This window comes from Rattus norvegicus, chromosome 17 (assembly GCF_021556685.1).
Source record: "Rattus norvegicus strain SHRSP/BbbUtx chromosome 17, alternate assembly SHRSP_T2T, whole genome shotgun sequence".
Taxonomy (NCBI): domain Eukaryota; kingdom Metazoa; phylum Chordata; class Mammalia; order Rodentia; family Muridae; genus Rattus; species Rattus norvegicus.
In genome coordinates this window covers 50327117-50342411 of record NC_141550.1, presented here as the reverse complement: position 1 = coordinate 50342411, position 15295 = coordinate 50327117, and the positions used below count along the sequence as shown (strand labels likewise).

The following is a 15295-nucleotide window of genomic DNA, read 5'->3' as shown; positions in this document are numbered from 1 at the left end:
CTCATTATTACTGTAGAGATTAATGCGTGAAAAAGGCTCTCTTGGGAAAGTTGAGGCCTTTGGTGAGAAACTGATTTCCAGATAGGTCAGGGGAAGTTTGAAACAAGCATCAGAAAAATGTAAAAAGGAAAAACACATTTGGTCAACATTGGTGAGCACCCACCTTCCTAACAAAGAAATTTGCACCTCTCCTGTAGCCCCATGTCAGTGCTACAGTAGATTAGCAACTCCCTTAGCTAACAACTTACAGATACTACTAATGAGACTGCTGGAGTCTGTACATTTAGGAAACATGCAGGAGTGTGTATACATCCTGAAGTAACATATACATTACAAGACTGGGAGGTTGTTTAAATTAATTCACGTTGCTGTACAGTACTTAACTATAAATTACAATATACCTATTTAGTGTGTATCCTGTACTTGCAGAACAGGGAAAGTTCCCTGGACTGAGAACATGGGCATAGTGTGAGCTCAGCCGAGCAGAATGAAAATCTTCTTGGACTGTGCAACATGTTTCACCTCAATTAAGCTACAGGTGAGAATTACATGGTAGGGTTGGGTGGTCTTGCTGCCGAAACACTGTAGTGCCTTCTACAAAGGACCTTTAAACAAGGAGCTAATATGATCTGGAGCTAGTAGTAAAGAAACTGGACATTTATTGAGTGCTTACTGTGTCCCACATCAAGCCTTGCCTTAATCCTCCCAAAAGTGTCACAGTACGTAAGGTACAGCGTCAAGGTGACTTCCTACTAGAGCTTCCAGCTGGTAGCTGCTGCATTTTTAAGCTCTGTTTTGGACCCTACTTGAGCTGCTGGTGAATTAAGGTTCATTTATATGTTTTCCAAGCATTGTCTTAGCTCAGATGAGAGACAGATGTAAGACAAAAAGGCTATGAGAGTCAGTATGAAGGTGCCTCAAATGACTGAAAACAGATCTGTCCGCTCCATTTATACTATTCTTGAGCACATACCTAAATGACTCTGTATCCTGCTATAGAGATACTTGCTGATCCATGCTGCTCTACTCACAATATCTAGAAAATGGAAACAGCCTAAATGTCCATAAATTGATGGGCAGATAATGAAAATATGGTACATTAACATAGTGGAAAGTTACTAAGCTATTAAGAAAATTGGAATTATAGAATTTGTACTAAATACTTGGAGACAAAAACAGCCTGAGTGAAGTGACTCAGACCCAGGAAAACAAATATCACATGGTTTTTCTTCTTTGTAGACATTAGCTTTAAACTCTCAGACACGTGTGTTTTGTTTGAATACACACAGAGGTCAGTATATTATTAAGGGCCCTTGGGGGAGTGTTGGAGGCACATAAATGTGCTCATAGACATGCACTAGGGCAGTGGTTCTCACCCTTCCTAATGTTCTAATCCTGTAACTCAGTTCATGTTGTGGTGACCCTCAGACACAAAATTATTTTTGTTGTTACTTCATAACTGTAATTTTGCTATTATTATGAATTTCAATGTAAATGTCTGTTTTTCCAATGCTCTAAGGTTAGCCCTGTGAAAAGGACATTTTACCACCAAAAGTGTCAATTCCACAGGTTAAGAACAACTGCACTGGGGAAACCAGGAATGTTAAACGCAGAGGGCTTGTGCCCTCAAGGGAAAGAGTACAAAAATCAATTTTCACCCAGAAGTCTGAAGCAGATGTATTTTCTAAACTGGTGACCTTTGTACAATCTGTGTGGCTGATGTGGCTGAAGACCGTCCTTCAGACCTATTCTCGTAAACTTATTTTTTTCAGTCCATCTATGCTATCTATTTTTTATGCAAGGTGTCATACTTTACAAGAACTTTTTTCCATGAACTTTTCAAGAACTTTTTTCAATGATTTTTTTCCATGTTCCTTTGAGCCTGCTTTATTGTACATGTGATGTTGAGTTAATCAATACAAAAATGGTCTTCAGCATTGTGTTGAGTATAAATAAGCTTAAAATAGGCAAATTGGGGTCAGACTTCCAAAGTTTTACACAATGCTGGCTACTGAGTCATGTTGTGCCAAACTGCCTTCTTGATGACCATGGTTTGCCTGTCTGCTGTCAGTGAAGCTCACATAGATCCCTGCAGGGGATGGTCTTCCAAGGGAAAGAAAGCAAAATGAACTGGTATAAAGGCTTAGAGCATCGTTATGAGGGGCTAAAGAGATGGCTCAGTAGTTAGGAACAATGGTTGCTCTTCCAGAGGATTTGGGTTTAATTCTTAGCAGCTACACGACAGCTCACAACTGTCTATAACTCCAGGTTCAAGGTATCTGGGACACCCACACAGACATACATGCAGGCAAAATTCCAATGCACACAAAATAAAAATAAACCTAAAAAAATTAATTGTGTAATAAGAAAGGATAAATTGGGGTAAGAGAAAGGAGAACAGGGTAGAAAAGAAAAAAAAATGACAGGGATAAATAACACTAAAGAATTTTCAGAAAAGGTTAGATGGAAACCTACTACAGTAGAAGTATATATACTGCTCACTGGAGCAATACTAACACAAGCATCATGGGAGTAACCAACCACTCCCTGATTGTATTTAAGTCCCATTCCATAAGATATAACCCATACCTAGTATAATCATTAGGCTAAGACCCTACAACTATACAGAAGTCATAGTCTCTAGGAAAGAACTTATTACTATTTTTCTTCCAAATGTATTAAACTACATCATATTAAACTGACTGCTAATGACTTCTTCTACCCGTACATTAATGCATGTTTCAACCCTCATCAGAGAAGCTTCTATTTGCAGTAGATTATGATAAATATAGAAACACATAACCTAGGGCTAGGGATTTAGCTCAGTGGTAGAGCGCTTACCTTGGAAGCACAAGGCCCTGGGTTCGGTCCCCAGCTCCGGAAAAAAAAAAAAAAAAAAAGAAACACATAACCTGCCAGTGTACAGTGTAAGAAAATAGCAAACACTTAGCCCTGAATGAAGCATATATACCTCATCCCTCCTTCCAATGTTCGGGTTCACCACAGAAGAGAGGACAGAAAGAGGACAAGAGCCAGAGGCAGTGGATGACAAGGAAGGATTATTGTTTGATACAACATTGCAGATGTACACAGGAGCTCACTACAGTTACAACAGCATGCAAAAAACCTGTAGTAGCCTAAGGCAGACCAACTCTCAGCATGAAAAGAGGATGATTAGCATGATTCCACCAAAAGCCAAGGAGGTATTAACAATATTTAGTGGAGAGAGGAAAGAATGGGGGAGGGGAGCTAAGAATGATGAATTGATCAAGCAGCAGTGAAAGTTATTCGAGCAACACAAATTGACCTTGAAGGGGAAAGAGGAGACAGTCTGGATAGTAAAAGAAGAGTAGGTGGGCCTACCGTAGTTGGGTAATGAAGAGTGAGAATGATCAAAATACATTGCATTAAATGTCAAATAACTAAAAATCAGAAGAAAAAATTATTCTAGAAAATCAGCAAACTAAGCACTCACCCAGGCATTTGGACGGTGATTTTTTTCCCTCATCCTCTTCATATTCATTCTAACCAATATTATGCTAACAAATATAAGTCTGGCAAGGATTCCATAACCACTTTGTCCTTCTATGAATATCTCTGCCAAGATTTTAGTGGACCTGTTTCTGATCTCTGCCCACAAAGAAAATTTGACACTAAACTTTTAATTTTTCTTGATTGGAACATTCTGGAGAAAAGAACGTTCAGTTCATTCAGGGCAGCAAGCTGGAGAACCATGGTAGGTGATGTGCAAAATGTTGATGGTAGAAGCCATTCAGACTAAACTTCTCCTCATCCTAGCAATTGATGAAGGACACCAAGAATACATAGCTCATATTTATGTGACTCTTGGAAGCAACAATTTTTAATTATACAAAACAACCAATATTACATGAACGTATTCCTACAAATGTCCTAATTCTATCAAGTTCTTAGAAACTGACCATAGATGGAGATTATAGAGGACTTGGAGAGAAAGAGAATCAGGAAAAATGTTTGATATATACAATTTCCTCTGGGAATGATAAAAACAAGCATCTACTAAAAATAGGTCATTTTACTCTGATTACTCTGTTTGTCCAACAAAATGAATATAATTAGCAACTGAACTATATTAACATATGCAAATATGTTAACACCACCATAATTGTATTTTTAACAGCAGAAGAGGGATTTGTCTTCTACACAGAATTTCTCCTCAGTAAGGAAAGGGTGGTCCAGCTGATCCCATGGTGTATGAAAAGTAGAAGCCACTTGGAACATTGGAGCTGACTCAGACTTAGAGAAGCCAGATTCTGTTCAATGGTACTTCTTTCCAGAGATGGCCTGGCTTTTGACATTTTCTACTTGATGCCACACATACTTAGAGGTCAGGAGAGTCCAAATTTGTGCAAGTGAAAGTAAAGAAGGCTTCCCAAGTAGGAACAGTGAAGTTAGTGAAGTCATGTTTCGGGAGGAAGTATTCAGGGATGTATCAGAGTGAATCTCTTTAGGGATTTTCAAAAATATTTCTTCAGTACAATTGCTAAACAGAAGAACAATGGATGATGTTTACCAAGGATGATGCTCACACAGTCTATCACATAGTAAGTGGTACATTTCTGCTTTGTCCCCTGAGGACAAAGAAGCAGCAGCAGGTGATAGACAAAATGCCTCCTTTCACTTAAGAAGGCATCAGAAATGATACAAGATACACAGCATAATGCTGCCTTTTGTTATTACTTCCTGAAAATGTTATGAGACAAAAAATCTCACTGTCTCTTAAATTTTTTCATCTTAAAATTTAAAGGAGTTTGTAACCTGAAATATTTCCCATATTTCTTTTTAAAATTATATCAAATTCTTTTATACTATTATTTAATATCTAAACTGGAATTCTTTACATTAAATGAAATATTTTTAACAAATAGATGAATAAAATGTAGACTTCTTCTGAGAAGAAAACAAACTAGCTGCTAAATATTGAATGCTTTTTTTTAAAAGAAAAGATATTATTCTTAAAGGAAAAAGGAATAGATAACTCAAGTCCCTCCCCTACTCCATTCAGATGTGAGGACCCCTGACCAGCAAGCATCTTCAGATAGGCAGATGATGGGGCACAGAATGAACATATTTGTCAAGGAGCAGAGTGGATTTCCATTCTCTCATCTGACTCTTGGCCTGTGTGGAAGAGCCTGCAATTTATACACAACTTTCCACAGGTATGACTTCCTGTCCATTCCCCCAAAGGGCAGAAAGTGATCAGTAAAACTTCACTCCCATAGTCTATTTTATTAGATATTAGACTGGCTACTTCAGCTTGTTTCTTGGGTCTGGTTGCTTGGAAAACTTCTTTCCAGACTTTTACTCTCAGGTAATGTCTACCTTTATTGCTGCAGTTTGTTTGATATATGCAGCAGAATGATGAATCCTGTTTACACATCTATTCTGTTAGCCTGTGTCTTTTTTTGTGGAATTGAATCCATTGATGCTGAGAGGAATTAATGACCAATGACTGTTAATTCCTGTTATTTTGATGGTGGTGGCAGGAGAGAGGGAGGGGAGAGAGAGAGTTTGTTTCTAAGCAGACACAAGAAGCAAGCTTAAGTAGCCATTCTAATATCTAATAAAAAAGACTTCCAACCAAAACTAATCAAAAGATATGGAGAAGGACACTTCATATTCATCAAAGGATAAATTGGCCAATATGATGTCTCGATTCTGAACATCTTTGCCCCAAATGCAAGGGCAACCATATTTATAAGGATTGCTAAAGCTTAAAGAATACATCATAATACATCTCCAAAATGCTGACCATATAATCAGTCACAAAGCAAGCCTTAACAGATAAAACAACATTGAAATAATCTCTTTTGTATTATGAAACCACCATGGATTTAAGCTAGACCTCAATAACAATAGAAACAACAGTGCCTACAAAGTCTTGGAAAGTGAACTACTCTCTACTGAATGACCACTGGGTCAGGAAGAAATAAAGAAATTGAAGACTATCTAGAATTCAATGAAATTAAGGCAGAACATAGCCAAACTTATGAGACACAATGAAAACATTGCTAAGAGGGGCGTTCATATCACTAAGCACCTTCATAAAGAAATTGGAGAGATCTCATACTAGTAACTTAGCAGAGCACTGAAAAGTTCTAGAACAAAAGGAACATACACAGAAGTAGATGACAGGAACAATCAAACTCAGGATTAAAATAAACACTGTGTGCATGTGCATGTGAGTGTGTGTGTGTGTGTGTGTGTGTGTGTGTGTGTAATAAAAAAAAAAAACAAAAACAAAGAGCTGGTTCTTTGAGAACATCAACAAGATAGACCAAGATAGACAAACCCTTAGCCAAACTAAAAGGCAAAAAGATACTATACAAACTAAAAAAATCAGAAATGTCAAGGGGGAAATAACAGACACTGAGAAAATCTAAAGAATCATTAGGTCTTGCTTCAAAAGCCTTTACTCTACAAAACTGGAAATGAAATGGATGATTTTCCTGATTTATAAAACTTTCCAAAGTTAAATCAATTAACAATTAATTTGTTAACAATTTAAGTTGCCTTATAACCCCTAAGGAAATAGAAGAAGACAGTAAAAGATTCCCAACCAATAAAGCTCAAGGCCAAAGGGTTCTAAGACAGAATTCTATAAGACTTAAGGAGCTAATACAGAGACAAACTGTTCCACAAAATAGAAACAAAAGGAACACTGCCCAACTCATTCTATAAGTTCACAATCATCCTGATACCTCAACCACACAAGCCTTTTTTGACCAGTTAAACTGGAGAGCAAGGTTCACATAGCAACACTTGGTATATAAGAGGATATGTATCTCAGGGGAAACCAATTGTTTTTTTTTTTCCATTTACTAGATTTTTTCCCCCATCTTTATTAAATTGGGTATTTCTTATTTACATTTCAATTGTTAATCCCTTTCCTGGTTTCCAGGCCAACATCCATCTAACCCCTCCCCCTCCCTTTCTATATGGGTGTTCCCCTCCCCATCCTCCCTCCATTACTGCCATCCCCACAACAATCATGTTCACTGGGGGTTCAGTCTTGGCAGGACCAAGGGCTTCCCCTTCCACTGGTGCTCTTACTAGGCTATTCATTGCTACCTATGCAGTTGGAGCCCAGGGTCAGTCCATGTATAGTCTTTGGGTAGTGGCTTAGTCCCTGGAAGCTCTGGTTGCTTGGCATTGTTGTTCATATGGGGCCTTGAGCCCCTTCAAGCTCTTTCAGTCGTTTCTCTGAATCCTTCAGCAGGGTCCTGTTCTCAGTTCAGTGGTTTGCTGCTGGCATTTGCCTATATATTTGCTGTATTCTGGGTGTGTCTCTCAGGAGAGATCTATATCCAGTTCCTGTCAGCATGGACTTCTTTGTTTCATCCATCTTATCTAGTTTGGTGACTGTTTATGTATGGGCCACATGTGGGGCAGGCTCTGAATGGGCGTTCCTTCAGTCTCTGTTCTAAATTTTGCCACCCTATCCCCTCCCAAGGGTATTCTTATAGCCCTTTTAAAGTAGGAATGAAGCATCCGCATTTTGGTCATGTGTTCTGTGCATTTAGGGTAATTCAAGATTTGGGCTAATATCTACTTCTCAATGAGTGCATAGCATGTGTGTTTTTCTGTGATTGGGTTACCTCACTCAGGATGATATTGTCCAGTTCCATCCATTTGCCTATGAATTTCTTAAAGTCATTGTTTTTGATAGCTGAGTAATATTCCATTGTGTAGATGTACCACATTTTCTGAACCCATTCCTCTGTTGAAGGGCATCTGGGTTCTTTCTAGCTTCTGGCTATTAAATTTACATTTTAAATGTTATCCCCTTTCCCGGTTTCCTGTCCATAAATCCTCTGTCTCATCCCCTTCCCCCTCCCCAACCACACACCGCTTCCTGCCTCCCATTGCTGACATTCCCCTACACAGGGAATGGGGGGAGTCCAACCACTTCTTGAGAAGCCAGTCTTTTCTTTTATTGGAAATTTTCTTTATTTACATTTCAAAACCTTTCCCCCTCCCCCTGCTTCTATGAGGATGCTCCCGACCCATCCATCCACCCACTCTGTCCTGCCTCACTGCCCTGGCATTCCCCAACAGGTAATGCCATCCTCCACTACATATGCAGCTGGAGGCATAGGTCACTCCACGTATACTTTTTGATTGGTGGTTTAGTCCCTGGGAACTCTAGGGGATCTGGTTGATGTTATTGTTTTTCCTATGGGGTTGCAAACTGCTTCAGTGTCTTCAGTCTTTCCTCTAACTCCTCTATTGGAGTCCCCTTGTTCAGTCCAATGGTTAGCTGCAAGCATCCACATCTGTATCAGTAGGGCTCTGTCAGAGCCTCTCAGTAGACAGCTATATCAGGCTCCTGTACATGCACTTCTTGGTATCCTCAATAGTGACTGGCTTTGAAGACTGTATATGGGATGAATCCTCAGGTTGAGTAGTCTCTGGATGACCTTTCCTTAATCCTGGCTCCACAATTTGTCTCCATATTTATTCCCATATTTTGTTCCCCCTTCTAAGAAGGACTGAAGCATCCACACTTTGGTCTTCCTTTTTCTTAAGTTTCATGTGGTCCGTGAATTTTATCTTGGATATTCCGAGCTTTTGGGCCAATATCCACTTACTTGAAATCCTATCCTAGTACTTGAAGTCCTATCCTAGCAATAAGACAACTTAAGGATATCAAGGAGATATAAATTAGAAAAAAAAAGAAGTCAGAGTATCACTATTTGCAGATGATATAACAGTATACATAAACAACCCCCAAAACTCTACTAGGGAGCTCCTACAACTGATAAACACCTACAACATGTGGCTGGATACAAAATTAACTAAAATAAAAATCAATTGCCATCATTATGCAAATGATAAACAGGCTGAGAAAAGAATTGGGGAAACAACACCGTTCACAATAGCCACAAATAGTATAAGTTTTAACCAAGCTAGTGAAAGACCTGTATGACAAGAACTTCAAAACTCTGAAGAAAGAAATTAAAGAAGATATCTGAAGATGGACAGATTTCCCATATTCATGAATCAGCAGAAATAGCCATTTGAACTAGGACTGGGAAAGGGTTAGAAGTCAAGTGGGGGGAGGTTGCAGAAACCTGGGATTGGGGAGGCTCCAAAGAGTCTATAGGGGTGACCCTAGCTAAAACTCTTGCAGTCAGGGATATGGAGATTGAAGTGACCACCTCTGAAGTCAGGTGGGACTTCCAGTGGCAGAAGGGGAACTCCAACCCAACCACAACATCTTCAACCAAAAATTTGTCCTGGCTTCAAGATGAGCAGGGATAAAGACGGAGCAGAGATTGAGGGAATGGACAGCCAATGACTGGGCCAACTTGAGACCCATCCCATGGAAAAGAACCAATCCCTGACATTGTTAATGATACTCTGCTATGCTTGAAGAAAAGAACCTAGCATAAGTGTTATCTAGGAGGCTTCATCTAGCAGCTGATGGAAACAGATGCAGATGGACCCATAGCCAAACATCAGGTAGAGCTCAGAAAGTCTTATGGAAGAGTGGGACGAAGTATTGAGAGAGGCAGAGAGTACACTAGAAGATGTCCTATACAGTAAACTAACCTGGAATCATGGGGACTCAGAGATTAAACCACCAACAAAAAAGCACGCATGGGCTTTACCTAGGCACCCTACACATTTGTAGCAAATATACATCTTGGTCTTTGCTAGCATTCTACCCCACAATTACCTGGAAACAGCCAGGTATGCCTGACACTATAAATTGGACTGCTTGCCCCTCCTTGCTCTCTTCCTCTTGCTCCTGCTTCCTCTTGCTCTCTCTTGCCCCTTTATCCCTTCTCGCCCCATTCCCCTCCCTGCTTCTCTCCACGTACTTATGGTCGGCCTCTACTCCTCTACTCTTCTACTCTTCTACTCTTCTATTTCTCTCTTTCTCTCTTTTTCTTTCTCTGCCCTACTACCCTCTTAACTCCCCTCCCCATGCCCTGAATAAACTCTATTCTGTATTATACTGTCATGTGTTTGATCCCTCAGGGAGAAAGGGATGCCTCAGTATGGGCCTGCTGGGGCATCCCCTTTCCCCAGACCTCCATAGAACATATCCCCCCCATCTTTTATAAATACAACAGTCTTCATGTGGGTGCCCTAACAATTGGAGAAGGAGCTCTCTCTGGCTCTGTTGCCTGCCTTTGAATCCCCTTTCCCTAGCTGGGTTCCCTTATCTGGCCTCAGTGGGAAGGGATGTGCCTAGTCCTGCTGCACTCTGATGTGGCACAGTGGCTTTGCATGCATGGGTGGCTTTCCCTTCTCCTAAAGGGACGGTAGCAGGTCGGGGAGGCATTTATGAATGTGGGACTAGAAGGAGAAAAGTATGGGACTGCAATTGGGGTACAAAGTGAATACATAAATAAATGAGCAAAAAATAATTAATTAATTAATCAATCAATCAATTAAGAAAAAACTTCACTCTCCAGCCCAGCCCAGAAATTAGGGGGCCAGAAACTTTGCAAGAATTATTTCTCACCCCAGTGTGAGTCAAGTGCAACAAATGCCACTCTTTTTAAAAAGTCACCATACTCTGCAGGAACTGTGATCATTAGGCAACCGCATATTTCAAAATCACAGTTACATTCAAATCTGAAAAGAGAAGCAGCCTTGGAAGTCTGAAGTCAGTTCTTTGTGAGCACTGGAGTTCCAGGCCTTCACTGTTCCTCTACCATGGTCTTGGCCATGTTGTCTTTATCTTGTTGCTCACTCGCTTAGCTTCTGAGGATATTGCTTACATATTAAGCACCAGACACTGTTCTAGAACACAAAGATATGTGTGTATTGCTATTAAACATATCTTGTATCAAAAAGACTATGATCACCTAAAGTTTGATTGTAGTTGTTTTTAATGACATTTGCATACAAAATAAAATAAGACAGGGAAAAATTAGGAAGATAATTTAGCATAAGTTATGAACTAACTTTTTGGATCCTTTAAAATGTAGTATTTTAGGAATCCTTTCATATAGGGTGACTCTTTTGGATGGAATCAAGCTAATTCATTGGAACATTCTAAGACAGATCTTCACCAAATGTGAGATGCTGTCCTGGAAGCTATGCTGTTGAAAATCTGGGAGTAAGAAGAGGGGAACACAGAAAAAAACTATAGCTGCCAGAATTAGAAAGAGTCTGAGTTAATTGAAAAAAATACCAAATTCAACAAATTGAAACTTAATAAATAAGGGTTATAGTTGTTAAGTAGAAATATGGGGAGAGTCCTTAGATGTGGAGAAAGTATGTCTGCCTTGGACAGGGTCATTGACAGAGTGTCCTGCCATGGTCACAGCAGAGTAAGTTTATATCTCCTCCTTGATGTTGCTAAAGACATCAAAATATGGCCATGCTAGGGTTCCAATAGAAGTTATGGGTCTAACTCTGGGGATTTTGTTGGTGAGTGTACCATCAGAGTGATGGATCACTCTGATTACATCACAGTCAGACACAGGTATCAGTGTAGAAGCTGTTGATCCAATGTTCCAAACAAAAACATCAGAAATGCTAAGAGAAACAGGGATTCTGACATGACTGTCAGCTGGTATGCAGTCACCATGGCTTGGTGGTTGGCATTCTGCTGCTGATATCAACACACGGCAGAACTCTGATGCTTTCCCAGATACAGCAGTGGCCTTGGCTGTGGCTCCCACTCAGGGTGTAAAGAGACCAAGTGTTATTAATGCCTTCATACTGACTTGTTCCAATATGATGGGGCCTTAGAACATGAACCAAGACAACTTCAAGTCGACTCAATGAAACAAACTATCTACCCAGGCATTAATTAATTCATTAACTATACAAATGTCACTACCCTATTACACTATTAATTATCAGCCAAATGAACTGAAAAATACAAGATGCTGTTAAGTTTGCCTAAGTTGTGTTATGTGGAAGGTTTGACACCTCAGAACTATGGTGAACATTGTAAATAAATGAGTCGGTTGAGTCGGTGCCAAAAGAGATGGTAGAATTAACTAAGAATTCCAATGAGGCTGTGAAAGAAAACATAACGCCTGAACAACAAAGAATGTTAGCAAGCAGGACCCCAAACACTATTTAGAAGAAAAGGTAGATATAGTTATGATTTCAAATATTGTCCAGTGTTTTACAACAATTTTGCATACCGTTTCTTTAAATAAAGCAACACAGAAAGCTTTTCCAAATACATCTGGCTATATTCCTCCATAGTTCCTAATGCTGACAATGACGGGGACTCTAAAGGTGTACTTGGTGAAGTGTAGGACACATGGTATCATTTCAGCACTGTGACACCTCAGTTCTCAGTTATACAATCACTTCTGTTTCCTTAGTCACGGTATGGTAGATTCCAAAGTTGTGTAAGAATATATCAAAGTGAACACATTTTTCTAAGATTTGATTTACTATTTGGAAAAAAATAACAGAAATTTTTATTATTGACTATAAAAGAAAGTAAGTTTACAATAAAAAAGAAATATTTGAGCAGTTTTGGAATTTTTCTCGAGTCTCCTTGAAGGACATCATGAATCTGAAAGGGGTGTAACATTTATAACATACCCGGACCTGTTATTGCAGTGACAGCACACAGTGGCTCTCACAAAGTAATACTAAACACTTTACAGTGCTCACTGACTCTTACATTGAAAGAGCATATTCACGAATCAGTCTGATTTTCTTCACATGAGCTGGAATTTAGGCCATTGTAGTAATTGATGAGCTCTATATTCCTTTCTTTCATTAAAAACATTTTTTGCATACCCTCAAACTTTTGTGGACAAATTCAGGTGATTGGTAGATCACCCTATAGACAATCCAGTGCTAAAGTGACCTCTTAATTTTTAACTGTGAAAAATAACAATCAAGAACCGGGCCATGGGGGCAAACAATGTCTCCTAAGCTGGATCCACCTTTCTTCTTGCTTTTGTATCTGCTGTGAGGCAAGAACAATTGTTTTCAATGTTGCATTTTAAGTGGATTCACAGATACTTCTTGCCTACAGCTTTACCTCAGCATAAAATAATTACTATGCAGCCTTTATTAAAAAAGTTTGTCAAACATCTGACCTAGAAGGTTTAGACAATATTTCTCCAAGCAAACAGGATTTTGACAAAGAGAATTGCTATCCCCTGATTGTTCACCAGCTGCTCTTCCTGTTCTGCCTATTGACTAAGGTACTGACTTATGAACTGATTTGGAAAACAGGATAAGGAGTTGTAAAACTGAAGAAGTCATTTCTCAATTACATTCTGCAGCTGTGAGGAAACTGAAGCACAGTGAATTTAATGACTTGCAAGAACACATTACAGAAAAAGGCCAAGCTGGCTTCTTAGAGTCAGCGTGCTCTGATGACTTATCCTTAAGTTGCATCTTATCTCATTCCACATATTGGAAGCATACCATTAGTTGCAGATAGGAGATAATGGCATACATTTTTTAGAAAATAAAATTATTTATACAGGTATTCTTCAGTTTTATTTATGATTTTAAAAATTAACTTTGGAGTGATTTTGTCCCATAACTTAAAATTGTAATGACGAGTACAGTATGCTAAGGGTTCATTTCCGTGACCAATTGCTTGTCTTGCCTAAGCAGACCCTGAGTCTCACTCCCAGAAACTTAAAAGTAAAACAACAGAAAGAACTTAAAATAAGTCTTATCTCTCAGATTATTTTGAGCAAATTTCCCTAGAAATGTCTCAGCATGTGGTTGCTACCTTAATTTTTTGTATTGATGAGGGCTTTCAAAATGTTTCTGAATGAAACATGATGATATTGTCCATAATAGCATTAAAGGGATTTAATACTAAAAACCACATCATTTTAAAGATGTCTCCGAGTAACTGCCTATAAATTTAACACCAAGTCCTCTGATCTGTAACCAGGATTCATTTCTGTTTTTCTTCTGGGACGAATTCAGAAATAAGCGTGTCCACCTTAGTACCTAATAGAAACTAGGCTTCTTGTTCAGAAGCATGTGTCTTACACAAGATGGAGACAGCAATTCTTTTTATAACAGAGGTTTGTGGTAAAGACTGAGGAGCTTTCTTTTCACAGCACTTGGTTCTGAAGATTCCAAATTAGACGCAGACAACAACAGGCGGCCTATTTTTATCAAGGTCATCGCAGAAATCTTTACCTCAACACTTCAACACTTACCTTCAAAGCCAGATTTCCAGCATGAGTTGTTGAGTTAGGCTACAGGTCTAAGGTTCAGAAGGTTCTCCAGCAGCAGGGCTGTGTTGACACATCCACTCTCTGTGTGAACAAGGACCTAGACTGACCACTAAGCAAAAGGAAGCTAAAGGGTTCTGTGTTCCTCACGGTGTCGTCAGACCACAAAACCCCAGAGCCATTTTAAGCACACTGACACAATAAAAGTGCCAGGCTTTTAATGATGAATAGCCCAACATAAAAAAATATGACGGGAAGGACAACTGTCAAGAAATGTTTATTAAGGTTTACTGATTACTCTGAGTTAAGTATTTATCAAAATTTGTAGAGATTATGAGGTAAAGGTGATGTTATCAAAAACAGAAACGGAAGATGAACCATGTATTATGTTAAGAGTGAAGTGTGCATGCGTGCGTGCATGCGTGCGTGCATGCGTGCATGCGTGTGTGTGTGTGTGTGTGTGTGTGTGTGTTGTGTAATATTTTCTACACAGGTGACACCTCTATCTTTAGTGATTAGTTCTTGTATTGTTATTTTTATTAACGTACATCAGTGACCAAAATAGATACTCTACTTATATTACAGATTAGGAGAAAGAAAACTTTAAATCTAAATATATTCTAGCAATAGATGAAGAATGCATTTATATAGTTAGTTTTTATCTATTGATTTATTATTGCTGTCGTTGTTGATGTTGTTGTTGTTGCTATTGTTGTGTGTTTGAGACACACAAAAAATGGAAGAAAGGGAAAGCGTTAGAGAGAAAGAATGGGAGAGAATGTACACAGTGCGTGTGTGGCGGTCAGAGGACGATTTGACAGATTTGAGTAACTTCTTCCCCCTGGGTTCCAAAGGCTGTACCCATGTCACAGGCCTGCATCATAAACAGGTTTATTCACTTATTCATTTAGTCCCAGATTCACCTTGAATTTCAGCAGAATCTCAAACTAAATAAATAAACAAAGTTTATACACACAGTAATGAAGTATTATACTGTTTGGTAAGACAAGTAAGCTCTTTGAACTGTGCTTTATGTCATGCTTTGAACCATACTTTATGTCATTATTACAGATTACAATTTTAAGTTTGAATTATTTTATTTTTAATTTAAA

The 15295-nt window shown here is 38.9% G+C and overlaps 1 protein-coding gene across 4 annotated transcripts in view; it reads right to left on the bottom strand.

Moving 5' to 3' along the window:
- Gpr141 (G protein-coupled receptor 141) overlaps positions 1-14377 on the bottom strand; it is a 63319-nt gene extending 48942 nt beyond the window's left edge. The window contains exons 1-2 of one of the 4 annotated variants that reach the window (XM_087590129.1): positions 14169-14377; positions 2842-2875 (exon numbers count right to left, since the gene is read on the bottom strand). The gene's annotated coding sequence lies outside the window, so the exon portion shown is untranslated. The remainder of the gene's footprint in view (positions 1-2841; positions 2876-14168) is intronic. The other 3 variants (XM_087590131.1, XM_087590130.1, NM_001410304.2) reach the window with 3 other exon arrangements.
- Positions 14378-15295: the final 918 nt, after the last annotated feature.